Below are 27,499 nucleotides of genomic sequence, written 5' to 3' on the forward strand. Positions count from 1 at the left end.
TCAATTCGACTCAAGATAAAATTCTGAGCCTGTATGAAAATAACAGAAACAAAATGTTCTCAGGCTGTCGTTGTCATTTGCATATTCAATTTGAAGTGCAGTATGAAGATGCTCCCAGCCCCAAGCCATAGAGAACAGCACTCTAAACGCTTCTCAGTGCATTTCCATGTAGTTTGATGTTTACCTTGGGCACACTTTCAGCTTCATACAATTTTAATTAATCCTTCATGATCTGCAGCGAGAAATAAGCCAAAGATTAGAATTCCTTGCTTCCATCCACGACCGTGTGCAGAGAAGAGGACAAAGGGGTTCACATTCACTTTAACACTTCAGTGTTACCCTGGAGCCAGCTGCTGGGACCTTCACCAGCACCGATGTTCTAGCTCTAATAATCTCTCGGGGTGGACTGTCAGCTGAGTCATATAGGCCAGGGCAAACTCAGATACTAACCAAGGATCAGCTCTTTTTTTCTGGATATTTGGATTTCAGGGCACAATTTGTACCAGTAGCCAATGTGGGGTGAACAACAGTTCACAGGAGAAAGATAAGAGGAGTAATACAGGAAAAAATATCAACATTGTTATATAAAGGTCAAGGAGAAATATGAATTGTGTTCACCTGGGGAAAAGGACAAGCACTTTAAAATAAAAAGGCAAATCCTTAAAATGCAGAACAAAGTTATTTTAAGCAAGGCTAATTTTTATAATAATGCAAGGTTCATAATTATGATCTATCATGGTTAAATTGTAAAATAACTCCCAATTTCCCACATTAAATGAAGCTGGGTCAAGCTTCATTTCTTTGGCTACACTTACACACCAAAAACCCATAGTGTTAGTACTGTCAGTTGGAATTTACTGGACAGCTGGGAACAAACAGAATATTTCTCACACAAGCTGGATTTGATGGGGCATTTGTATTCGTCTCCACTTCCCTAGGAAGAAACTGGATTACCACAAGTGCACACACAATTTTAAAATAACCCAGACGATGTTTTACATAAAAATCGGTTTGAAAATGACCAAAACAAATTTAACTGAAACAGTAAGAGACTGAGCAGACACTCCTCTCGGTTTCAACATAAAGACACACTTGCCTAAAAAGCCTTGATTCTTGTTTATTTTCTAACGCTGTTCTGGATTTAATTTTTCCATACTTTCTTCATCCAGACCACAGGTCAGCTGTTCCCAGGAGCTGGAACAGTACCTGGGCATAGGAAGCAAATAAGCTCCCAGATGTACAGCAGTTACAAAGCACCGAGTTTTTCCAGGCTGTGCATCTACATTAGCCCCTTGAGAAGCATTCACCATGGGATGAATTCCCTCCTTCATTGGTGTTCCAACTGGGAGAAACTACTTAGCTATAAGGATGAGGAACAATGAATTTGAGATGTTACTCCTCCACCATACTAACAGACTCTCATGTTCAGACCTAACTTATTTTCCTGTGGACAAAATCAGAATGAAAGGAAATCTGTTGATACTTGCCAGTGGAAATCAGCCGTTAGTGTCAGTGGAAGCGGATCTTGACACACAGAAAATTTCTGACCATCTTAGTTATCTTTTTCTATTTATATGGAACAGAAAGAATCAGATTTTTTTTTTTTCCCCCCCCACTTCACTTTGCAAAAAGTCCCATTAGGTAACCGGGAGTCAAACACAGAGTGGATAAGGAGATGAATGCGTATTTCCTCTTAGCAGGAAGCACGTGGGGAGATTTGCCATGCTAAATGAGATGGCTGATCCATCAGGTTCTCCAGCTGGCCTCAGGCAGTGGTCCATACCCACTGGCCACCTTCCAGCCTGAGTAATTTCACTCCTCCACTTAGGATATTTCTTCCCTTGCAGCCTTAACCAGATTATTATTCTCTTGTTGTTCACTTCTTGGCCCACACTACTGAATATCATTTGTTTATTTGTTGCAGACAGGGCAGAAATATCTTGCTTCCAAGTCCAGGTGATGCTTTAACATGCAGGTAAGATAATACTTTTTTTTTTAAACGCTATATTTTGTTTTCTTCCCAAACCAGTATTTCATCTTTGGTTTTCAACAATTATAACATGTGGCAGTCATTTTTGCATAAATCAGTACCTGATTTCAGATTTAAATAAATACCCCCTGCAAACCATGAGCAGATGCTACAGCTGATGATTCAGAGAAAACAGAAGGGAATTCCTGATTAATTACAAACTGAGCTGCTTTGGTCAGCTACAAATATCCAGTGAAAACCACAGACTGTTTAAATAACCCTCAGCATGTCTTTCAAAGTGCTGGGGCTGCAGGTTCTAAGTGACTCTGCGCCGGGGTTTCTTGACCGCAGCCTCCAGCTGCAAGTGCAGCTACCCCAGAAAATCGTGTATCACCTGCTCACGGGAGGGTTATCCAGCCCACATAAAACTAATTAAACGAGCCCTCTAAAATCTCACTTTCACACAACACACTTCAGTTGCTCCTGGCATTTGGGGGCTAGCTGTGCCCAAGGATGAAGGAAAGGTTATGAGAAGCTAGAAACAGTGCTGCTGCTCAGACTTTCTGAGAACACGGGAGCTCCAAGGATACTGAAAGAAAAGACTTTTTTTTTTAATGGGGAAAAGGGAACTGTCCTTGCACAAACTGTACATTTCTGAAACTCACTGCTAGAAGACAGCGCAGCAGCCACCCTGCACACACTCCCCTCTGTAGTCCCCCAAACAAATGTGCCATTTCAACGTGTATTTTAATGACCCAGAACTAAGGGTTCCAACAGGGAAGAGGAACAATAAAACTCAGAAAAGTAACAGCTCTGCACCTCTCTTCCGCAGGGTGCCAGCGAATACAATGAATGAGACAGGGAAAACTTTCTCTTGGGACGGTAAGATTCTGTTGTTCTTCATCACAAAATTTTGTACTTGCCTCTGAAGCAACTGGTACTAGGAAGCGGTGGAGACTGGATACTGGTGTAGCTGGAGACCAGGTCTGACTCAGAATGAACAGTCTTTTGTGTCCCAGCCTTTCATTTTCCTTCTTTTATTTGGTGAGAGGCACTTAATGTGCTAACCTCCACCACTTCAGACACTCCATTTACTCAGCTCCTTTCTTACTTTAGGTGGGGAGAAAATTAATCTAATCTGAATAACTGCCTTGCCAACCAGGAAAACATGATGACGCATCAGAAAAAGTACATATTCCCAATTTAGTTCTTCAACTACTGGTGAGAAAAAGTGTGATTGCCTTTCTTTCTGTTCAGATTGAGCATTAAAATGCAGCTGAATGAACTCCAAAACATGTCTAACTCTAAATATGAAGACAGAAGAATATGATTAATGGCAGGGAACTGTCTGGCCACTTCCAAGTCGATTAATCAAGTGCCCTAACGGGGAAAGCCAGGTAAACTGAAAGCTGAGTATCTGCAATTCCCAAACCCTTGTGTACAGGATACCCTGATATTTAATGATGCAGGAATCTGTACTGCAATTTGAAGACTGCAAATACACTTTCTGACAAAAATCAATTCACCTGCGAAGGATTAAACAAGTACCTCAAGTTTCTACCTGCATGACTTATAAAATAACACTGAGTTGCTACGGCAGAACAAGGTACAATGGTCCTGACACAAAATCCTAACAGCTTTTTAGGCTGAGCCTTGAATGCAGATTTCTTCCAGTCATTTCCCTTCGTGCTAACATGTGGCAGAGTCCAAGTTAGTTTTGCAAAAATAGCATGAGGCCACCTCAACAGAGCGGAATTGGCACTGTTTTCCCCAGTAGCTATCTTGCTGAAATGGCCATGCTCTGGCTGTTTCTGAGCAACACAAACCCCACGGTTTTTCCACAACAGTTTCCTTTTTTCACAAAAAGCGAAGCCATTATCTCAGATTAAGAGCACTTTTGTCCTGTTTGGAACATTCACATCTGATGGGACTCTGGAGCGGCGCTGCCTCTTCATTTCCCGCACTGACAACTGCCGACAGCTCCGACCAGGCCGCCTGGCAGGGTCTGCGGGAAGAGGGATGCTACGTACACCTTCCGTGACACCTAACGGCGAGAGATCGACGAGCACTTCAGACCATCTGCCACCTTCAATGCTGGCTCACAGGAGAAGGCGAGACCATGTACAGCCCCTCACTTCAACAGCCACAGCAGATGGAGCAGAAAACGGCCCTGGCTCCCCCCCGCCGCACCCACACCAGGCGTTTAGATCTGAGAAACACAGAAAGTGGGGAAGAAGAGGGACACCAGCCAAACCCAATATTTCTAAAGTTGTAGGGTGCTTTGACAAAACCTTTCAACCCACTGTTCCGCTTCATAATCTCATCCTTTGAAAATAAAACTACACAAGGAAGGGTAAGGGGAATAGGTGGGTTTGAGAAGCGACAGCTCAGCAGTAGCAGACTGACACCCTGCTGACAACAACAAAGACACTGTCACCGACCTCTAAAACGTGTGACAAAGATGCTGGGAGGGGGGCATTATTCATAATTCTTTCCATGTGGTTTTTTTTTCATGCAGTTTATAAAACAACTCTTTGCAAGCTTAGAAATGAAATCTATTTCTCTTCTCAGGCTATGACCACATGCTGGTGAAGTCAGGTAAAGTTTTGTCACTGCCTTCAGCGGAAGGAAGATCAGATCCTCTGCTGGTCCTCACAGCTTTGAATACTCAGGTTGCTTCGTCACCAGGGGTGGCTGCCACATTGCATCATTTAGAAAGAGTGACATTAAAGCTTTTGTACCAAGGAGAGTAGAAAGAGCAAAGATTGAAATTCAGTGTTTCTTTTCCGAATTGCTAACATGAGTGAAAGTGAAGATAGCATTACAGAGCAATCAGATCTATGGGCTCCACTTTTATTTTCATGTTCAAAGCTTTCCTATCCACATTGTTTTGATTTTTTTTTTATGCACTCATAATTTCACAATCCCCACTGCACAAACTGCATCAAGTAAACAAAGACATAAACCAAAGACTGAAGAGGCCTGTTCAGTTTCTTCTCCTCCACACAAAGAACACCAAAGTTCCTCTCTGGTCTGACATTGCACAGTCCGACAAAACCAAGGGGCACTTATCTCTCTTCCAGTTCCACTGGAGAACATCCCTCTTGATGTGCAAGCCATGGAGTCATGCACGAACAGGAAGAGCCCCTTCCCACATATAGACAGCAGCAGAAGAAAATGATACACACCCTGAGGAGAACTCCCATCCTATCACTGTTATTTTCTCCATTGAAAAGGAATAAATCCAAAAAAAAATCATGCTGCTTACTCCAGCTCTGTTTGCTGACCTGGTAACTTATTCTGCAGCTGGCAAGATTTGAAGCACCTTTCCTGCAAAACCAGCCTCCACCTCACATAAAGGAAAGTCTCTGGACTTTCCAGGAAAAGCTCAGGTTTCATGAGGAATTACGATAGAGACAGAAAGTGACTGGATTGTATGCTGGAGCCTGTGATATGTGCAGAGGTACTTAATAAAATGACAGCCCTTGTTTTGCAAAGGAGCTAATGGCTTTGACAAGAATCATGGTTTCTATTCAAGGGGCTCTAGCAGCCCAAGTAACGAGTCTGTAATTCACTCACCAGGACTGTCATATTCACAAAATGCATTTGTGAGAAGCTGCATCGGGCCAAATGCTTAACAAATTCAATCATCTCCCCACTAAATGCATTAGAGCTGCCCAGCTATGGTCTTGATAGATCGTGGTAGTTGCCCTTAAGCAATTAGTACGAGGACAATTGCTCAGACTCAGTTGGAACAAAGCATTGGCACTTGGTAATTGGTTTACTGTAATGAGAGAAAGAATTGCTGAAGAGGATATAGGCAATAAGAGCTGAAAAATACAATTTATGGTGCAGTGACAAAAATAAACAGACTTTACAAAAGTGCACACGAGGACAGTTCCCAGTTACTTTGGTTCAGAGGCCTCACAACAGAATTCACACTTACGTGATGTGCAACAGAATGTGAGCTGTGTCACTACAGCACTGGTAAGAACAGGTATTCTCCTGCCTTTCTCTGAATGACAGCGGAAACAAGTCCTTCCCAAACTTCATTTTTAGCTTCATTAAATAACGAGTCAGCATGCACATGGATGTTTAAGAGCAAACTGAACTCTGTGGCTAAAGAACCACCAAGGGGATGAGATGCCATAACCAAACGGGAGTTGTGTGAGGACTAACCCAAAGCAGCCCCAGGAGGAGCTCACTGCAACAGAGCACTCCGGATGGACAAAGGCACAGTTAGCCACATTCAAATCCCACCTCTGTCGCAAAACGCAGAGGCAAGAAAGAAAAATAATCATTGCTTCAGTCCAGGTCTCGCTTTCCTTTGTCTTTATGCACCGTCTCTCTGCTAAGTGTGAAATCCAAGAGCTGGGAATGCTCTTCTCAGGCTAACAGCAGCTCTTTGTACCTGCACTCCTGGACAGAAAGAGCCTCCGTGGGGTCCGTGCTGTCTGTTAGAGCAGCCAAAGGACATTGCAGCAAGGAGAAGGTTACTCCTGCGTGTAAAGTGTCTGCTTTTGCCCAGCGCATATAATTGAATTATACATCCGATTAAATCAGAAAACAGAAAAATCTCTGGACATGCAATGCTCTCTGCTCAGCACCTGAACTGAGTTCAGCGCTCACCTCACCGCCAGTTACAATACAGCAATTAGTTCCAGCAAAACGATATTTGCTTATAGAACTAATTAGAGATCAAGAAAGTGGCTCACTTTTGATAATTACACGGCTGTGTCCCATCTAACAGCCACTGTTAAACTGTTGTTATATTAATGTAAAGCTTATAATCACTGCTGTTCTAAATTGAATAAATGTTCTTGCCAATTCTCCAATGCAATTAATTTACATAAAAGCTTCTGGAACTAAAATTAAAATGATATACATCTTTCTAAGGGTTTCATTTAAAACAAAGCTAAATAATAGGGAAATTATATATATTTTTCTTTTCTCTTCACATTCTTATGTTTACTAAAGTTAATGGTCAAACAATCATTGAAATGTGCCTAAACCAGATTATTTGGAATTGTTATACCAATAGCTCATTTACATGTACAATGATTCATTATTCAAGACATTAATATTTTAAACAGCCTGTTCCCAAAGCAAAGGAGATTGCAGATGACGGTGCAGGAGGTCAGAGGGATTCTATTCCCTAACAGTCATCTGCACATAAACCACACTCATGTGTTTTATTTAGGCATTTGCCTTTTTGTATAGAGCACTGATGTTGCTGATGCAGAGAAATCTGACTATTTCCTGCTAAAGACAAACTACACTCTACTAATCTGTAAACCTGCCACAGATCAAATGTAAACTGGTTACACTACGCTTTTTCCAACAAGTAATATTGTGAATCACAGAAGCTGAGGTCAGAAATGGTGTGTAAAAATACGTATGCCTACAAAACCATGCCAGTCGTCAGAGGGGAACCCATTGAAAGCTGAGACAACTGCTCACCACGCAAACACTGCATGCTTTGGTGCCACTCCTTCCACCTGCAAGGACAGACACAGACTCTAAGTAAGGACAGTTAGTTAACTGTGGCTCTGAGCTCCAGACCAGCCGTGCTTCTCATTCCTACTTCAAATAATCAGACCTCTACTCTGTCAATACACCTTTCCGGATGGGAAAAAGTATGAAAATTCACGTCTGTGTTCACACAGCTTGGCATGAGAAAGCTGGCGTGGCTTCAGGTGTGATGAAGCTCCACTCCAGCAGTGACTATCCCGAGCCTGGCCTTGCTCAGCGCCTGCACGGCTGCTTCCCGAGTTCAGCCAACAGGGCTGCGAAGGGCGAGGATGGCAGAGCGAGGCACGTCTCTGCTCGTGCTTCGCGCTGCTGGCCTGACATAACCGTGATGGTGGGGACTGTCCTTCCTCTCGTGGCTGTGCAGCCCCCAACTCAGAGCTGTTTGATACTCGCTGCTGGTGCGGCTTACGGAGGAACGGGCAACCTCCTCTGCTGACGTTTACACTTGATTTACAGGAGACCGTTCTAGCAATCAATTTTAATGCTTTGGTACTTCTCAGTGCCTCCACAGGACTGAAAGTTAAGAAAGGGTTAAAAAGTTATATACTTCAGAGTGTGTCCCAGTAAAAGAATTAGTCAGATTAGCACCGGTAGGTAATTACTGGCCCAGCCCTCTCATGCTGAAGCCTGCTTAACACACAGCCCATTTTACTCCACAGTTCTTTTTCCTACTCCACTCTGGTATTTGTGACTTTATCTTATTCCAGCTGAGCCTAAATACCCGCCCGAGTGGAAGTTGTTTTCCCTTGATTGCCGCTGAGCAAAGCTCCCCCACTGCACCCGCCTTATTACAGGGCACAGAGCGTGTTAGGGGAGGAAGAAAGTGACCTCAGTTAATGATTCAGAGGGCCTCCTAAAGCTCACTCATTTCCTTCCGCTGTCTCTAAATTATTATTCCCAGCAACCTTTGGAATTTCTACTTTTTCCTGTAATAGCCTCATTCAAGGAGACAGTGGCTGTGAACGTGCAGAGCACAGGGGTGGCAGTTCAATAACTCAGATCAGCTTGCATTATGCTTCAATCTGTGTTAGCTCCATACACAGTAAGAAAAAAAACCATACAACTCACTCCACTTCCCTCTCTTTCATGTCCACTCCTGACATTTTGGATTTTTGCCACAGATGGGCACTTCATAAAAGTTCTCCTAAAGAAGAAACACATGCACTTGTGCAAATATTTATGCATACACTATGCATGCTTCTACACTAAGCATTCACATTCTATAGTAGAACGACAGTCAGCCACTGAAACAGGACTATTTGCTGGAAAGAACAGTTCTGGAAAGGTGGCACCTTTATTATTCTGTCCATTATTACAGAGTGTAGCAGCAGATCAGAAGCAAGATTCTCAGGGAGAGGAGACAATCTAAGAAATGTATAAAGTTCCATTTTAGGATTTAAGAGACCTTTCCAGAGCTAAGAAACATCCTGTAAAACCAGGCATGGCCATACCTGTTTTCACAGACAGCCCATTGCACTGGGTCTGGTTGGATTAGGACACTCATGGCTCCAAAAGCTTCAGTTCAGAGCTCCAGTGGTCAACAGGGTCAGTAGTACAACATACTTGGAAGAAATTAAAACCAACTTTTTGCATTATCTTTTTTCCAGGATTTCCCTACTTTAAGAAACTCAATGACAAAGTTCAACATAAGACACCCAATGTGAGCAAACACACAGCTCCCTCTGTGCTGCACGGACAACTCTTTCCGTGTACAGGCCATCACGTGGAGAAACACTGGGACACGGGACTCCACAATGTGTTTCCAGAGGAGCAACAGGATCTCAGTGCAGGCAGGAGCAGTCACTGTTCATTACTTGCTGCTTGTAATCTCTTATTCATTAAAATTTCAGTCAGCCAAGCACACCGTGGAAATGCAAAAGTGACTTAGGTGAGCAATGACACACTCCCAGCAGCCCCAGTAAACAGCTCAGACTGAAAGTTCTCAGCACAAACTTCTCTACAAAGGAATGGGAATTAAGTGCTAAGTGCATATTCACGGGTCACCAGCAGGAACGTATTGCAGCATGTATCACATTCCATAACTCGAATTCCCGCAGTCTGCCTCGTCAGAGCCTTGTGAGCATCACCAGTGGTCAAGGATTTTGCTTAAAGACAAACCAAGATTGAGTCCTGGGCCCCACGACAGCCAGGCCCTAGGTGTTAACCACTCACGTTTATTCCATGACTGGCCTGAGATTTGATTTAACAAGTTATCATATTGGATTCAATGTCTGTCAAGCTTTGGGAGTTGCAAGGTGAATTATTACTTCCTTCACTGAATTAATTAATCACTGCTGATATTACTGTAATTTCAGATTGTTCAAGAACACTTTCTTCACCTTTCTCGTTCCTCTGTGTCCTCTAATCTCCTTCATGCTCAGATACGACTCCACTATATATGAAAAGACAATACACTTATGGTATTGTAAAGAAAGAAACGTGCATATATCCACTCACAGAGAATGCTTCCTGCTGAGTATATTGAACAAGTCTTCCACCTGCACTATTTGTACTTTCACTTTGGAATCAGAGAAAGACCCCACTGTCTATCTTATATCTTTGTGTCAAGCTCCCTAGCAGCCCCAATTTGCTCTGAACCAAAGCAATGTTAGAGAGCTTGAGGGTGATCATAGCCTGTGCAGGATGGGTTCGTGATGTAGAGTTGGATTTTGCAAATATTCCACATACAGTTAACGAAGAAAACAAATCCTTTGGTGTAATTCCTGACCTCCAACTCTTCACAGACACACAGAAACTAATTTATCTTCATGTCAGTATACACGACAGAAAGTATGCTAAATTGATGACTGTGACCCTCAGTGTCATACAGAAAAAATGTATTCCTTGAGACCACGCATTGTGTCTACAGCCAATTACAACCCCATCAGACCACCTCTCAGTTCCCCAGACCGGAGCACAAGCGGAGCATGATCAGTAGTAACCAAGCATCCATTATTTCTGCACATTTGTCCCACAGGACAACGCTAGACAACATATATAGACGTTTATCACGCAAACTCTGATTACTGCAGAGAACTGGCAGAATTTAACTCAAAAGACAATCTCTTACCACTTTTTTTCTGGCTGGATTTATAAAGTATTTTGTCTTGCTTGTTCACTTTTTTCAATGGTGAGAATTTTACCAAGCCTGCACTGCCAGCAACTTCTTTCCCCATGAGAGGATGAGAACAAATCTCTTAAGCCAGCAAGAGTGGTTCTGCAGAGGAACTTAAAGTCAGTGCCAAACCTTGCTAGATATCTTCCCCAAGATGGTGCTTTCATGTAACACCCTTTCCACCACTCCAGCTACACAAGTGTTCCCTTCTGAATGACATCACCAACTACTAACAGGTATTAAGATGCTGGGTGACATTTATATCTCTTTTTTCATGGTCTAGCACAGTTGCACAAGGAGAGAAGTTGACTCAAGAGATAGAGGGCAAATAGATATGAGTTTAACTTCTTTGGGTTTCCTTGTATTTATTACCTTGCCATTCAACATGGGAACGGTCAGCAGAAAATTTATGGTATCATGCTCATAGAAATAAGTTTGTACAAATGCAATAAAAAGCTCAGAGCACCAGCAGTTGTAATAAAATGAGAATTAACAACAGAGCAGAATAAAGAGGGGAGGGAGAAGAAAAGATAGTCATTAAATCAGTACCACCAAGGTCTGGTTGAGATGCGCTCAAGTCAATAATGCCATAAAGTTTTATACTGGCTGTAGGGTGGGAAAACGTTATCTGTCCTGGCGCATGTGAGGACAGAACCATTTAGATATCATATATTCAACAATAACAGGAGCAGGATAACTTGTTCTGCGACCTAGAACTCTGGGAGGGAGAGTTGTCAGGGTGGGAGCTAACATCTGGGAGGGAGAGTTGTCAGAGTGGGAGCTAACATCTGGGAGGGAGAGTTGTTGGGGTGGGAGCTAACATCTGGTAGAGGGTGCTGCATACAAATGTTGCTCCAGCCGTACCAGACTGCGGGAAAGCAGCGGGAAGGCTGGGGCTGCAACCAGCAGCTGTTTTGGAGGGATCCTCTCCCTTTCCGAGGAAAAGCATCACAGGATAGAAATGTACTGGTTTAGGGTGATGTCTTGACTTTCCCGTGAAAGAATTTCCTTCTATTCCCAGGAAGAATAGAAAAAGAATTAGCTGTAATGTGACTACACAAGACTGTAGAAGCTGTAACAACTCACGGGTCAATTACTGAAGTGCTATGTATAGTGAAAAAGATTAATTTAGAAATTAGAATATTAAGCTTTCTTTTTCATATGCTCAAAGAGAAAACAGTTGCATCTTAGTGATAAAAAGGTAAATATCAACAATGTAAAAAAAAATCTTAGAATAAAAGTTTGAATAATTGTAAATGAGAAAAATCCCCTGAAGTCAGCTCACATAACCAACTATCCATTACTGCTTTCTTTTCAACACCCAAGTACTCATGCCAGTTCACTCACTGTCCCTGCCCGTCCAGCCACAGGAGCACAAGGTCACATTCCGCTTTGCTCAGTGAAACGCAGGGCTAAAGAGTGCAAAAGGTCCATTCACTTCCACTTTGTTTCAAAGAAAGACGGGCTCGACTAATTACCAACTGTTTCCTAATGCTCCTGTAGGTGACAGGCACAGGCTGACACAGCTCAGGATCCTGCCGGGCTACTGGGCTGGACAGATGCAGCAGAGAAGGTGCTGAAGAGTTTGGAGAACCTCACTAGGGCCCAACGGGGAGATTCCGAGGTACCACCCACTGCCGGAGCGCGCAGCCCTCGGAGCAGAGCCAGCCCTCGCCTCTCCGCACAGCATCTTACCTGCTGCCAGGTGATGGGAAGCTCCATCCCAGAGTTCCCACACAGAGAGAGGCAGTTCTGCCTTAACTGGATGCAGATCAACCAGTGCTTTCCCACCTGCAGCACTGCAGAGCCTCGGCAGAAAACGGAGGCGGTCTCGCCAGCTGTCGGTGAGCTCGGGGCACCCACAGGCACTGGGCTCTCTCGCGGCTTGCACGGGTGTAAGCAGGAGCACTGCTGAACTCCGCACACTCCATCGCGTGTGAGACCAGCATCAGCATTCCTGACTCCTAAAAAGGGGCCCAGCCAGGACGCAGCTGTTCCCCAGTGGTATTGGTCAAACACAACCACCTTGGCTTGAAGCTTTCCACCGATTTTACAGCCTTGTTATTTAAATGAAAACTCCTTGCTTTTGTGTTTATGGCTGAATGAATCACAGTGATTTTCTGCTAGATTTCACATTGCAATTAACTTGCCTCCCCCTGCTTTACTCTCCTCACCCCTCCTTACCTAGATCAGCCCTGGGATTACATCTTCTGTTCCTAAAACCAATCCCAGCATTTTGTCTGAGTGCAAAACTTGGAAATGGAAAAGGGAAGTTCGCGACTCCTTCCGCAGTCACGGAAAGTGTCACAAGTTACACAGTTCTGTATTAAATAGAGCAAATAAACGCACAAAGTGGGAGAGGATTTTAGACTCCTGCCCCATCTGTTCTATCCTCCTAATCCTGCAGTGTTACTTGGGTCGTCAATTCACCAAACTGTGGAGTATTATGGTCTAGGATGACATCGTCTCACCTGTACCACAGTGTCTCCCAGCATCACTGACAGCAGCTTATCAGTTGATGAACTGGAACAACTCCGAGAAAACAAATCGAATGTATTATCATATCCCTGTCTCTGAGCTATCTATTCCTTCTATTTGTTGTGTAATTTACACTTTTAACTCGTGAGAGCTCACAGAGAGCTTGGTTTAACTGCAGATTGGAAGGACAACCATCTGCAGTTACAAACGAACCTGTTGGCTCACTTCCCTGCTCAGCTTCAGATTCCCACGGGCCCGAACAAATCAAATGAGAAAAACTTTCCAAACTTAAAGCTACTTGACTCTCTATCTGTGTTTCAGAATTTGGTCTTAAAGCACCCAGGAAAATCTAAGCCCTTAAATCCCATGTTTTTTTCCATACCTATGCAACTGATATAATTAAAGTTCTTTAGTTTGACTTGTCAGCTTAAGGCAAAAGGGTACTATGAATATACAAAATTATATTATTCCAGTCTTGACAAGGATGTCTATGCATTTCTAGAACAGAACTAGCATTGACAGGAATAGCTGTCACCTCCCTGGGTATACACCAGTAAGTAAAATGGTCCTTCATTTCAACACCATTTCAGTCACCAAGGTGTTAAAAGTAAAACCAGTAATTGTTTTAACCAAATATTATTGCTATTGTTTTCCTGCAAGCAGCACACACAAGAAAATGTAGAAGGAGAAAAAAACATCCTGTGTTTTATTTTTATATAGCCCAGAAAATTATAGCACAGCTAATAAAATGAGGGTGTCCTACACAAGCTCCAATATTGTATAAATCATGAATAATACATCAGGCAAAAATGAGAAACTGCAACAGAATCAAACCTATATGGAAATAAATAAAACATAACAGCAGAACTGCAATCATGTTAGCTCTGTTGATAAAAATGTGTTTGTGTTTGCTAGGGGAGGAGGGAGGAAACTTCTCCAGTAAATGAATGTAGAAGTATTAATAAAAATAACAAGACCTACATAGCAAGCCGAGAGAAAGAGTAATTAACAAATAAGCACCCAGTTCACCAAAGCCATTTGGAGGAGAAAGCAGAAAGACAGCAAGGCAAACATCACGACTTGGAAAAAGTGTCACAACTGAATCGTCACGACGGCCAAGAACAAACACCCGGCTCCGCAGCGCAAACCTGAACTGCACGCTGACATCTGGCAGTGCACGTCCCTCGTGTCCGTTTTGGAAGTGAAACCGGCTGAGGCAACCGGGGGGACCCAGCAGGAACTGGGTGCAAGCACGGTTCTTATCTCAGGTGAGCGTGGGGTTAAATCCCAGCTTTACTTTCCCCAGAGACAGACCCTTCCCGAAGTGCTGTCAGGACAGCTGGTGGGCTGCTGCAGGACAGCAAGCACCTACTCCAGGCAAAACGACTCCCCTTGCACGTGAAGAGGAGAAATTAAAAAAAGGGAGAAGGTTCCATGTTTACGACACTCCTGCAACCTGCCACAGACTCCCAGTGGGATCTCTGCAAAAGGGTCTTCCTGTTGTCCTGTGCACTTTCCCACACCTCCTTCTACCCACACACTTCTTTTTTCCATACCCTAACGGCACAGAGTCCCACCAAACCGGCACCTTCGGAGGGTTTGGTGATGCACACGCGTGCTAAGCTCAGCAGAACTGGAGCGCAAAGGAATCACCATGCATGTTTAATGGAACTCCAAAGAAAACGTTCAAGGACGAAGACTCCACTTTAACAACTCCCTGTAATGATCCCCATGTTTCAAAGCAAATCTCTTACCCCTAAGATTACTATTAACATTTTATGCAAATTGGATGCATCTCTCTTTTTTTAAGATTCAAAATAATCTATGCATGTCTTTATATTACTTCTCAGAGCCATTAGCCAAGATGAGTTCATATTTTTATTCCCTTTACACACTGAATGTATTTTATTTCTTTGGGGTGGCAGCTTTTATTATTAAAGTCAGCAAAACTTGATGAATCCTATTACCTAGCTCTCTGTTTTCTCTGTTCTAACCACCCATGATTTATGAGCCAAAATCAAAGTCTGGATTTCTAATAGGGGCATGTTTTTCTCTCATAATCTTTGCATTTTCTTCTGAATGGGAACACAAGTCGAAATAACTGATCAAAATAAGGCTGATTATTAAAACGACAATAAATAACTTATAGAACCTATTCACCTAAATATGCTTTTACGTTTCCTTTAAAGTTTTAGCTCACCAAAGAGAAGGTTTAGCTTCTTACAAAGCAGTTAAGGGATGACTTGATAACACTCTTGAAACACCAATGTGGAGCACAGAAATATGATAGCAGTTGAAAACGACACAACAGTAAAAGCTGAATGAAGTCAGATAAATTCGAACGAAAAACACCCCTCCCCTCATTTTAAATGCAGAGATTTAATCTTTGGCATGTTATGCCAGTACTACGTGGAAATTTTGAGCACAGATACTACATATAAAGCAAGAAGTCATTTAGGGAAGTCCTGTAGATTCTTAGAAGGCACTTTTGGCTTTAAAAATCCATGGACCTGTTTTATTATTAAGATACTAAATCTGAACGTCCAGTCTCCCGCTCCATTTCTAGGATATGATACAGATTCATGGACAGCGTGGGATGGGGTTTGTCCCAAAGCCAACAAACTACTACATAAGCCAGTTACATGCTGTGCCTCAGTTTCCCCTTGTGAGAGAAGGCAGGCCTTTTCTTCAACTATTTTCCAGTGGTTTAATGGCTGGGATGCCCTCCCTGAGCGCACACGCTCCCCGCTGTTTGAGTTCTGGTCTTGTTTCTCATGTGCAGGTACCACCATAACAGAAAAAAACACAGTAACAATGGTTACAAAGTACAAGGTAAGTTTTCCATGCTTATGGCTACTGCAATGGTCCGTTTAAAAAAAATAAAACCCAATTTTTTACTTAACTCATTTACTGCAGCCTTCATTGGATGAGTATATGAAACCAAGTCATTTTCATCAAGCTCTAAGATAGAAAGGCCTGACTCAGAGGTCAGAGCTACGGCACTGCCAGCTGCACACCAGGAGTCAGATGCACTTATGCTGTGGCTGCCCTTCAGTGGAGGCCTCTGGAAGTCTTACAGAATCATCCATAAATATTCACAAGCCGAATGCAGCAGCAGGCAAGAGCCTTTAATTGAATTCCGAAGGCTGCAACAGACCGAGCCTTCCAGCTACGAGGGAAGGGAAAGGCTCTCCTGCCAAAGAGCAGCATCGCTCTGGCTTCTAAATCCCAGCACTAAGACCACAGTTCAGGGAGTCTCACCTGGGCTCAATCCTCTCTCCAACAGCAGCAGGAGCAGAGCACAGGCCTTGCACTTTCCCTCTGCTGGGCCCTGGCAAATCTCACGATAATGATGTGCACTCATGAGGTTTGGCACCTCAAGGTTTGAGCAGTTGCTATCGTTATTCTGGCAGCACGTGGGATCCTGAAGTTTGCTGAGGTTTTTATCCTGATAAGGGCTGTATGAACATGGAATTTTTCCCTACCCCAAAAGCTGCAAATGCAAATAGACAATAAAGACACAGAGAAGTGAGGTCGTTTGCCTGTGGCCAAAAGCAGATTTGGGGGCGTTCACGGGTGTGAACTCCCATGCTCCTCACCAACGCAAGCGCACCCAAACACTGCCAATGCTCCAGTGCTCCAGAGACTCCAGTTTCCTTCCACTGCGAACACTGGTGCCAGGCTCTGTTCAGTAGGCTAGGCTAACAAAAGCTCGACATGGAATACAGAGACAGGAACAAAAATACACCAGCAACAGTTAAAAAGACAAGGTATTAATCTGAGTTAAAAACAAAAAAAAAAAATCACCTCCCAAGCAGGGTGTTTAAGGCTGAGTATCTGATGATCCGCTAATGTAATAAACTCCAGGACGTTTCTTTGTCTTATTTACTTTCTTCTTCTATAGAATAGAGTTAAACTATTCAGAATTAACTTTCCAGGGCAGAACTGGGTGGAAACGGATGAACTGCTGACAGTTGCTCTCTTTGTAAGAAACACAGAATGCATGTGGGTTAGAAGAAACGCTGGACAGGGTAAGATCACCAAGCAGCCCACATCCTGCCACAGCCAGACGTCGATGCCTGGAGAAGCACGAAATAGAACTAGCCCTGAACAAAGCTGTTAAAGAGGATCAGGGCAGAGAAAAATATTTCGCTGCCTAAGGACAGTGAACCTTGGCAATGGGCTAACAGATCTCCTTCACCTAACACTGACGGGCTGCCGCTCTCCGTGGGGAGATCCGTGGCACAGTATGGGCTTGTGATTCCAAGCAGTAGTTGTGCATCATCATATACATAAAGCTGAAGCACAGGTCAAGATGATGGGTGGCAGAACACGATGGCCACATAGACACACAGACTGTAAAAAGGATCCAACATACAAGCTGGTGGGTGGTTTGCTAACAAGGGAATCTACTCAGAGTAACAATTATCTACAGAACAGTTTCTTATAACAACAGCAACACCACTGGAAAACATAAGCTCACGACGCTCATGCAGCTGGAACAGGGACACAATTTAAGGAATAAGCTCAGCCTTTTGGTCCAGTTCTACTTCTCCCTGGAGTCCTGTGGTCAGCCCAGGCTCGCCAAGCCTTTGCAGGCTGCTGAGCCCTCCAGCCCGTCACAGAGATGGCCTTGGTCGCTTCTTTTCCAGCATATTATCCAAAGCCTGCTACAGCCAGGCAAGGGATGTTCACCCATACTCCAGTGAGGTCAGGCTGTTACTCTGGAATCTGCACACAAACGAGAGGAAAACGTGCTGCTAGCAAGTAAGAAGATAACGAGAAAGGAGAAGCACATCTCCATGTGGTGCAACTTCTTACGTTCTCTGTTTAATGATTCAGATGCTGCAGCGTGATTTAGTACGAGTTGTGACTTCTCACATTTAATGAAGTGAAACCCTCTTGGTCCACTGTGAGATGTGTGCAAGGATGAGAACCCAGTAATTTACAGCGTTTGTGACCTTATTACAATGTACTTTTTGCTTGACTGCTCTTCAGGCCTAACAGGAGCTGTTAGAGGGCTCCATGGAATATTGGTTATTATCTATAATTGGATATAAAAGAGCTTGATATGTAAAAAAAAAAAAGCATCTTAAAAATGTTATTTTCAATAATTTTATGCTAACTTAAAGAAAAACAAGATATTCTTTTAAGATTAATATTAATTTCAATTATGCTGATGAATGCTGCTCTTCACAGTGATAAGCAAACAGTACAAGCTTTGGTACACTGCCTGCTAAAGGGAAGCTAATTGTTCGGGCAGCACAACAATAAATACCCTCCAGGGACCGTGGACTTGCTTCTCACTTGAAATTTGTGACCTGAAATGCTGCTTCCAAGTTACTAATACTGCAATCCGTACCTCGGTACCAATCGGGTGGATGGGTACCACGGTAATTATAATCTGCTGAAACCTAATTAGAAAACACGTTAATTCTGCCAATTTATTCCTGGTCTAAGCTTAGAGTCACGTTGTTATCCGGCATTATGCTCTTGTTTTTCTGCAGGGTCTACTCAAGACTATTTAGTCCTTCGACACATGGACTATCCCTCAGCTGTGGGTACGTACCGACCCCGACACTGGGGGCTCTGAGCCCCACAGTTCTGGGAGCCCTAAACATTCTGGAAACCGGAACACTTTCAGTGAAATACATTTCTTCAAGCTGAAACATTTCACAAGCTTGACTGTTTTAGCTAATTTTTTCCTGGAAGTCTTTTAGCTTTATAGTCACTTTAAGAGGCAGAAAAGTCAAAAGGAAGAAAGGAGAGATGATTCTGCTGTAGGCCAGGTGGCACACAAACAAGTATTAGCATTTTGAGTTCTTCCCTCAGAATCACTTGGGATGACACTTATCTGAATTGACTCTGAGCAGGCTCTGAATGAGTCAGAACATGAAATTCAGTGTGGAGTCACTAATCTCCATCAGGATAAAGACCCTGACAGGGTACAGACACCCTCATGAATTTCTAAACCCAACGATGGGATTTATTTTAAAGTGAATTAGAAACCTAACAACACTAAACAATATTGGACAGCCATAACTGAGGATTTCTAAAAAATCCAGCATTCATATAGGGACTAACCGCTTGCCTACAAAATGGCAGTGTCAGATAGTGCTCAGGTAGCCTGGGATACAGTTTTACTTCGATATTACTATTGCCTAGGTCTCAGCCTTGCAGTTACGATGAAAAAGAAAAAAATACATCAATTTAACTTGAAACAGTTTAAGTAAACTAAGAGTGTAGTCTTTTCTCAAAAGAAAATCTCTCAGTAATGAATCAGATGACACAGTAAACAATCAGCACTAAGCTTTATAATGCTCAAACAGATTCAGTTTAGGGCATGCAACTGGGTTCACCATCTTTGTGGACTGAAGCAAGAAATAAGAACAGAAGTCATGCAAGAATAACGACTGGAATCACAATGAAATAGACTGTGAATCCTGTACTGATGAGCAGGGAAAATTGACCAAGGTTTTTGTCTGATTCTTCCCCATTTTATCATGTAGGTTGGCATCTTTGGACCAGTCTAATGCCACTTCACAAGCAAGAGATGATACTAACAACTGCATTTGCTCTGAACAGGTGAAAAAGATGGTATATCAGGCAGTTTCCAGATCTGTTTCTGAGCTTCCCCATCATCACTACACAGATAATAATGATTCTGCTACACTGTAAAATGCTTTAAAAGTTTCATGGGAGTGTATGAAATATTGTTACATGTTGTATTATTATTTTTTCAGAATAGACTGCAGTGAGGCAGAAAAAGGCTCTTTTAACAAGCGCTGTTTATTCATATTTAGTCCCAGATTACACCATCTGCATCACAAAAGGGTCTGCATCTGCTATTTCATTTTAGTCTTCATAGCTTATCATGACAAAACAACAAAAAGATTGCAATTTTAAAAACTTATTCTTTGAACTCTTCTAATCTTTGCAACAACAATTTAACAAACGTTTTCATGTTTGCATCTGTTGGGGTTTTTTAGATCAGGTCATTCAGAGCTTTCATTTGATTGCTCTAGGAAACCAAACTGTTGCCACTCAATCTCTTTGCAATGTTCCCTATAGAGCAGCCACTCAGAGAGCTATCAAAGCTCCAGTGGAGGGCTGATAAAATCAATCTGTTAAAAATCACCTATACAATTTATTCTTCCTCCTTTCTTTTTTTTTTTTTTAAATAAGAATGCCTGTTTATTATCCACCAGCCTAAACAAAAAAAGAAAACCTCACCTGTACTGTATTACCACTTTGATAATGTAAACCATATTGGTATATGGAATGCTTGCTTTTAAAGATTGAAAATTCCTCTGTTATACCTGAGGTGTTCAAGCTGTGGAGCATATTGCAAAGGCAGCTCACAAATAGCCGCAACTTTTTATTTTTGTTCCCCTCCCTTTCTTCTCAGCAAAGCTTTCGCAGAGAAAGACTAGTCAGGGATCATGTAAATCCAGCTCCTGGCTATGGCAGAAACTCCTGGCAGCTGACTGGAACAGGCAGAAACAGATGAATATGAAAAAAAAAGAGAAATAAATAACACATTGGCCAGCCCTGCTTTAATAACCACGACACCACACTCCAGAATGACCCACAGCCCTCCTCCCCGTGCTCTCTGCCTCCATTGCCAGAGCTTGGCAAAACAGAAAAGACTCTACAAGCCCACTCTTTGCCAACCTCCCCAGCTTTTCGTAGCCTCTGCTTCAGGCTCTCATCTACAGGGCTTCGAGCACCTGCTGGTCAATAGCCAGGCCATTAGCTTTCATTTCCTGCCCCTGTTCTACAAGAAATCGGTCTGGCTGTCCAATTAACCATGCCTTTGCTCCAAACGGAGCTGGCACGCAAGAAGCCTCTGCAGCAGCACTTCAGCACTTTGCTCGCCAGCCAACTTCAAACCAATAGTCGATATCGGAATAGTTTGTGCACAAGACGTGTGGTGTACCGGACATTTTGTTAAACTTGTGAGATGATTGCTGGTGCTTCACTCACATACATCCATAAAATGGTACCCACCTACAAAGAACTGCACTGTCCAAACAGATTTCAGCTCGTGCTCTGTGGACTGTCCATAAGAAGCCTGGGAAAGCTGGCTCAGGAACACGAGCCTGTTCTGATCAGCTTATATTTGCTATCCACTGCAGAACGTGTTAATAGTCTGCCAATCAATGCGACTTGCCAAAGACCTTGACAGCAGAAAAGGTATGCAAAAAAAAAAAAACAAAACAAACTGAAGTAATTATAAAAACAAAATTCAATTTTTTAACACTGAGAATAAGTAATCAGTGGAACAGATTATAGGAAGAAGTGGTAAATTGCATGATTTTGAGATTTTTAGATCAAGATCATATATCTTTCTAAAACACCCACTCAAATCCTACCAGAAGATGCTGAATAAGAGACAGCGGTCTGAGATGATAGTCTCTGGTTTGTGTTTCCCACAAAGTCAGAATAAATAATAGCATAACCTTATGGGCTTAAGATCTTTGCATTTATTCAGAACAAGAAATCTGCAGGACTGTCTAGACAAAAGATGACTGGTGTTTGGTTTATCTCTAATACCAGTGATTACATGGTTCCCTCACATAAAATAATATTTACAGAAGGGGGACAGAGGGAAGTCAAAAGTGAACTTCCATTCTAAAACAAAAAACCCAAGAATATTTTATAACAGATTTAAAATATATCAAACTGAAGTGTCCTTCAAAATGTTAGAGAACAGAGAACTGTATCTGATTCCAGTTCAAAAGTGCCAATGTTCCAATACATGCCAAAGTATCTGATACCACTGAATTTCAGTCTGAAATCCAGAGTCAGGGTTACATGCCAACCTTCTGTGACTGCCCTAGGAGCAACCAGCGAGCAGGAGATTTAACCTTTGATCGTTCATGAAGAAAAGGAAACGACACATTGGAAAACACGCTTCTGTACCTGGCTGTGAGGTACCTCACCTCATTTTTGCATCCCAGAAACGTATTGTTTCGATGTGATATTGAGAGAGAGATGAACTCTAATGGCTCAGATCCTGGTATTATGAGGCAGGGTGGCTCTGTGTAAATATTGGAACAAAATATCCCTTGTGCAGAGTAAGCATTGAACTTTCATGGAACTACAGTTGCTTCCAGCAGCCCCAGATACGAGGTTGCTGAAAAGACAAGTCTCTGAAGACTGAACTTGTGTGTGTGAATCCAGCACTATCACAAAACTCCACACTGAAATGCCAGTTTATGAGTAATCTTTTTCCCCTAATAGCCAGGCTTAAATTGGCTTAATTGTATGAGATATAGCCTTAGCAATTTCCTTTTGTGATTTATAGGATTAAAACCTGTTTTCCTGCTGGCAGGCAACACTGTTTACCAGCCTCTCATCTCCTGTTCCCATTTCATTTAGGCAGAGAGATCTGGCATTATTAAAATTGGATTGTTTCCTTATCCCCATTAAACAAAAGGTGATTTGATACCAAGTGTTAAAATATTATTGCTTTATGTTTCTCTCTGTCCATCAAAACTCCAGCCTGCGCTCTGTGGCACAGCAGGAGCTAATCACATATTAAGATTCAGTCGTAGTGTAAACAAAAAAGACATTCAGCCTTGCACTGGTTTGTCTTTAAACGATAAGATTTTTCTTTCTAGTATCCCCTGCTCTGTCTTAACAACACAGGGCAGCAGAGAGGTGGACTGAACGTCCTGTCCCGAGATTCCTACCTGCATGGAAAGTGTGATAACTCAACAACTCACTCTCCTTTCCATCACGGAACAAACAGGTCAGCCAGCACCTGGGACATGACAGAGCCTTGTTTGTGTGATATTAAAAGGAGACAAGCCATAATCAAAAGACACACATGCCAGGCATGGTGAGACACAAGGAAGCAAACTCTGCAGCAGCCTTGCGGCCAGCACAGAGGGAAGGGGCATGGCAGTCCAGGAGGAGAGGAAAATCAATCTTCTGGTGTGACATGATATTCCTTTGATCAAACTAATCTTTTCATACTTCTCTTCCCTTTTGTTGTTGCTGTGAACATCTTTTGCCTTCGGGAGGAAAAATGAAGAGACACAAATAGATAATCTACTGGCATTTGAACTCAACCAACAAAGCACGGACCTGCTCAGGTTGGAGTGGAATAAGCAAGCAGGAGTTTAACTCTGCACTGAATTGCCACCCGGTTCGGAATCCTGTAGTCATGCAGCCATTTTGTGGAGACACCGGAAGGAAAACAGAAACCTGTTTTAGAAGGGAGGAAGCAGGTGGTGCACAGTAGACCCCGTGGATTGATTCTCATTTCTTCCTTCTCACCATGTGAATGATTTCCAAGGAGGCCAATTCAGAGTCAGAATCTGCTGATGAACACTGACAAGTGCTTCTTTTTTTTTCCAGAAAGATCCATAGGGCAGATTTAGGTGAAGAAATTCCATTTCTAAGATACGTCAAGACGCTTACCTTTTTGAGGAACTGTCACCTGATTTAGCAAAGCCCTTAGAAGACATGCAATACAACTTCCAAAACTCCTACATCCCATCTTCAAAGAAGGCTTAATTAGAAGCCTAAAGCTCACTGTACCCATGCTTAATTTACACTGTATGCTTCAATTCTACTGCCTGTATTTGTACATAAGGACCAATGAGTAAGATTGGCAAGAATGCAACATACAAGTTGCAGAGCAAAAGCTTCATCCTAAACATTAAAGCTGGGATGTTCTCTAGAAGATGAGTTCATTAAGTCCATGAATACTCTCCCACAGAACGTTGCTGAGGTTCTTTCACTAGGTGCACTCAAGGAAAAATTGAGTTTAAAGGTGAACTGCAAAGGTTTGCTGAAAAATTAAAAACTCATTCATAAGATCCCAGGAAGGGAAAACAGAGTGTAGTTACTCTTTAAATACGTCACTAGGGCTGGCTTTTATCATCTATAAAACAGCTATTCATATAAGATTCTGAAGAACACAGTCCAGTTCTCTTGTTTCCACCACTGAAGTGACATTAGACTTTAACATAAGAGATCTTACTAGTTTTTAGCTTCTTGGAAGCTTCAGACCCCAAATAAAGCACGTTAAGAATAGTTTTACCATGTCTCGTCCTTGACTTGTTCAGCTAAACCATGAAACACATCAAGACAGGTGCTATTTCTTTCTGTCAGTGGCTTATCACAAAAAAAAAAACCCACCACCACTATTAAATACTTCAGGTGTTGTATACTCCACGAGCTATAGCACAGGAGATGAGGCCACGCTGACCTTTTTAGTATTCTATATTGTGACTTGCTGTAGTCATTTCACTCGTTTCACTGTTTTACAGCTCCAGTGAGAGACAGAGCAGGGTGGAACGGCCATCCCAATCAAACTGTGAAATGATGAAAGGTCAGAATAGTAAAGCACCATAGAATATTTCAGGGAATACATTTGGACATTAAAATTTAGATGCAGTCTCTGTGCCAAAGCCTGTAATGAGAAAAGAAAATGGTAGCCTATGGATTCATCTCTTGTAGGAGTCAGAAACTATTTTCCGTGCAGATACGCACACACTTCTAAGGCAAATGCAGAGACACGACACAAACTTGAACACACGTCTGCAAAAAACATGCACGTATGTCGACTCGTGCAAGTCCTGAAACAATGGAGCTTCTGAAGCAGACTACAAAATCACCCACTGTGATAGCTGGGTGGCTTTGGGGGTTTGTTTTTTGGGTTTTTTTTGGTTTTTTTAACGTTCTGCCAGCTGCAATGGAGACGACAGTCCTTGTCTCTCAGACGGTCACCATCAGCATGACCAGCCCATATTCAGTGCAGATACACCGCTCTGTACTGACAGAACGTGGCTCCCAGTAACCACATACATTTACTTCAGCCTTTTTTGACGTAAGCCTCAAAGCTGTCCTAAACCCTTGAAGCTCCTGCAGCCCTCTGTGGCTAACCACAGCAGTGCACATTGTCTGCGTGGGAATCAGCAAAGAATCACACCAGTATGATGCCATTGACTTAAACACCAATACTCCTGATTTACATCCATGGAATTGAGAACAAAGTTCATACTTAGCTCTAATAGCAACACTTACACAAAGACCTCAGACTGATTAATAGCACAATAAAGGAAAAAAACATGTAAAATCGGTCCGAGGATGGACCCTGACCTCATGTTTAGGGCACGGCCAGATCAAGTTTTAATTCTGCCATAGATTTTTCGTTCCCCAGGTAAACTGGGAATAACAATAACGATGCTTTTTTCCTGCCACCTTTTGTTTATCATTGCTATTTGAACTGTTTGTTCTTCAGTCTGGGAAAGCTGCACATCACCTTTATGTACAGTGCCATGACTCCCTTTGGGCTTCCAGGTACTGTTGTTTTGCAAATTAATAAGAAGAGAACTGATATTTATTTACCAGAAATGTTCTTCAATAACTTAAGGCAGCTAATACCAGAGCTCAAGATGAGCTTGTGAACTGATGCATAAAAAAGAATCTAATCTTGGCAAATTAGATAATAAAGAGCACTATTAACTATCTTTTAGATATCCTGTTTGATAATCTGCATCAAGAACGACTTTTTTAGTCTGACACATCTGCAGCAAGTTCACCTTCTTACAAATTTCCCTGTTGAAACAATCACGAGTGAGAGTAAATAAATAGTAAGGTAACTCTAATAAGAATTTTATTGATTTACTTTCCACTTCTCTGAAGCTGGTGTTGATTCAAGTATTTATATGTACGGCTAATTTTTGAAGCCTTTTTTGCCAAGCAGTTTCAAGTTTCTTATAATTCCTGCAAATTTAATTTCAGAATTGGGGATGTTGTTGATAACAGAATATCTTATTAGCAATAAAAATATATTACCTATAATTGAATAGCTTCTCAATTAACAAGTCAGAAAGCCAGCGAAAACAACCAATTCCCTCTGATGCATCCACAGCAGGAGGCATTTGAATTACCAGTGAGTCAATTAGCATACTTCTACCCAAATGATAAATAAGTGCATAAAACCCACAAGATTGAAATAAGCAAATATTAGCTTCATGTAAAATGAATGCACAAGTTTAACAATATGGAAAAAAACGTACTGTTCAATACACAATTTCTATTTGAAATGCAGCTGAAGCAGAGCGTGGGTGCAAACGGGGAAGACAGACGTTATTTCGTGACACTTCCAAGCCTGACTGTGTCAGGACCAGGCAAAGGACGCAGCAGTGACAGAGGAACTGACCTTCCCCAGCTCCACGCCTGGTCTGCTGAGGATGAGATCTTCTCAATCCACCTGAGTTAACCCACCACCTCGCCTGTATTTCTCAGCAGAAATTCCACCCTAGAGAATCTGCACTGAAATAGTAACATTACAGAGTTGTTCAAGCACAGGGAGTGAGAACTACTCCTGAGATACTTGTGTTTGGTTTGTGCAGGCTCCTTTCATGATGCTCACTCCTAAGCATTTATTATTTAAAGAAATATATCTCTGGCATTTAAAAAGTCAGCTTTCATCTGCTGGAGCTAAACACGCATGGTATTTTCACGAGTGGTGTGTAATTGGGTAATTCTAATTGCAAATAAGAACCTTTTCCTTCTTGGAAAACAGGTTTAAGTTTGTATAAGGTAATGAAGCAGGGGTCTGAAGATCAGTCATGGAACAAATTGCATTAAGTGAAATCAGGCAGTTGTCTGTTCTGATTTCTTTCCTTGAAAAAGCTTTATGCCACCCAGCCCACTGCTGATGGACGGTTATTATCTGTCTTGTTCTATGAAGAGAAAAAAATTAAGCAATTAAGGAAAAAATATTACAATCAACTTCCATTCATCCATCTCAAAAACCAACGGTACTTCATCCCAATTTTTAAGTCCCTTTTGACAAATGACATGGAAACAGAAACGGGAAGGTTGTTGCTATGTAACTTCCAGTATTGAAATGTATGAGGCACAGTGACCTCGGCCTCTGGAGATGATGTGCAAACTATTTATATGCACAGCTGTACAAATTGCCAGAGTTTAATGTTAAATTCCATGGAAAATCATCTCTGCTGTTCTGCTTTTGAGGAAAGGACAGGGTTTAAATATTTAATAGGCTTTCTTACTGTGCAGGCACATTTGGTGTTACATAAGTGAGCAGCACAGATCTCTTCCAAGGCTCTGGCTTCAAGCGTTTGACAAGCTCTCTTATAATGAGAGTGACAATGAGAGACGTTCATCAAACCATAAGCAGCAAAAAGTAACAAAGAACACTTGGGATGTGCAGCAAACCCCTTTCTGTCATGTGCTTTTTGTAGGACAACTTTCAGCAGTACGCCCTCCTCCTGCTACCTGCTCCAAACGGCTGCTGAATGCCCGGTGGAGTTTGCCTTCCTCCCTGTGACATCCAGGTAAGTGATAATTAGATTTTTAGCTTTACAGAAAAGCCTTCAGAACCTCCATGTAATGTTCCCAGGATGCTGATAAGC

Source organism: Tauraco erythrolophus, chromosome 29 (assembly GCF_009769465.1).
Source record: "Tauraco erythrolophus isolate bTauEry1 chromosome 29, bTauEry1.pri, whole genome shotgun sequence".
Lineage (NCBI taxonomy): Eukaryota > Metazoa > Chordata > Aves > Musophagiformes > Musophagidae > Tauraco > Tauraco erythrolophus.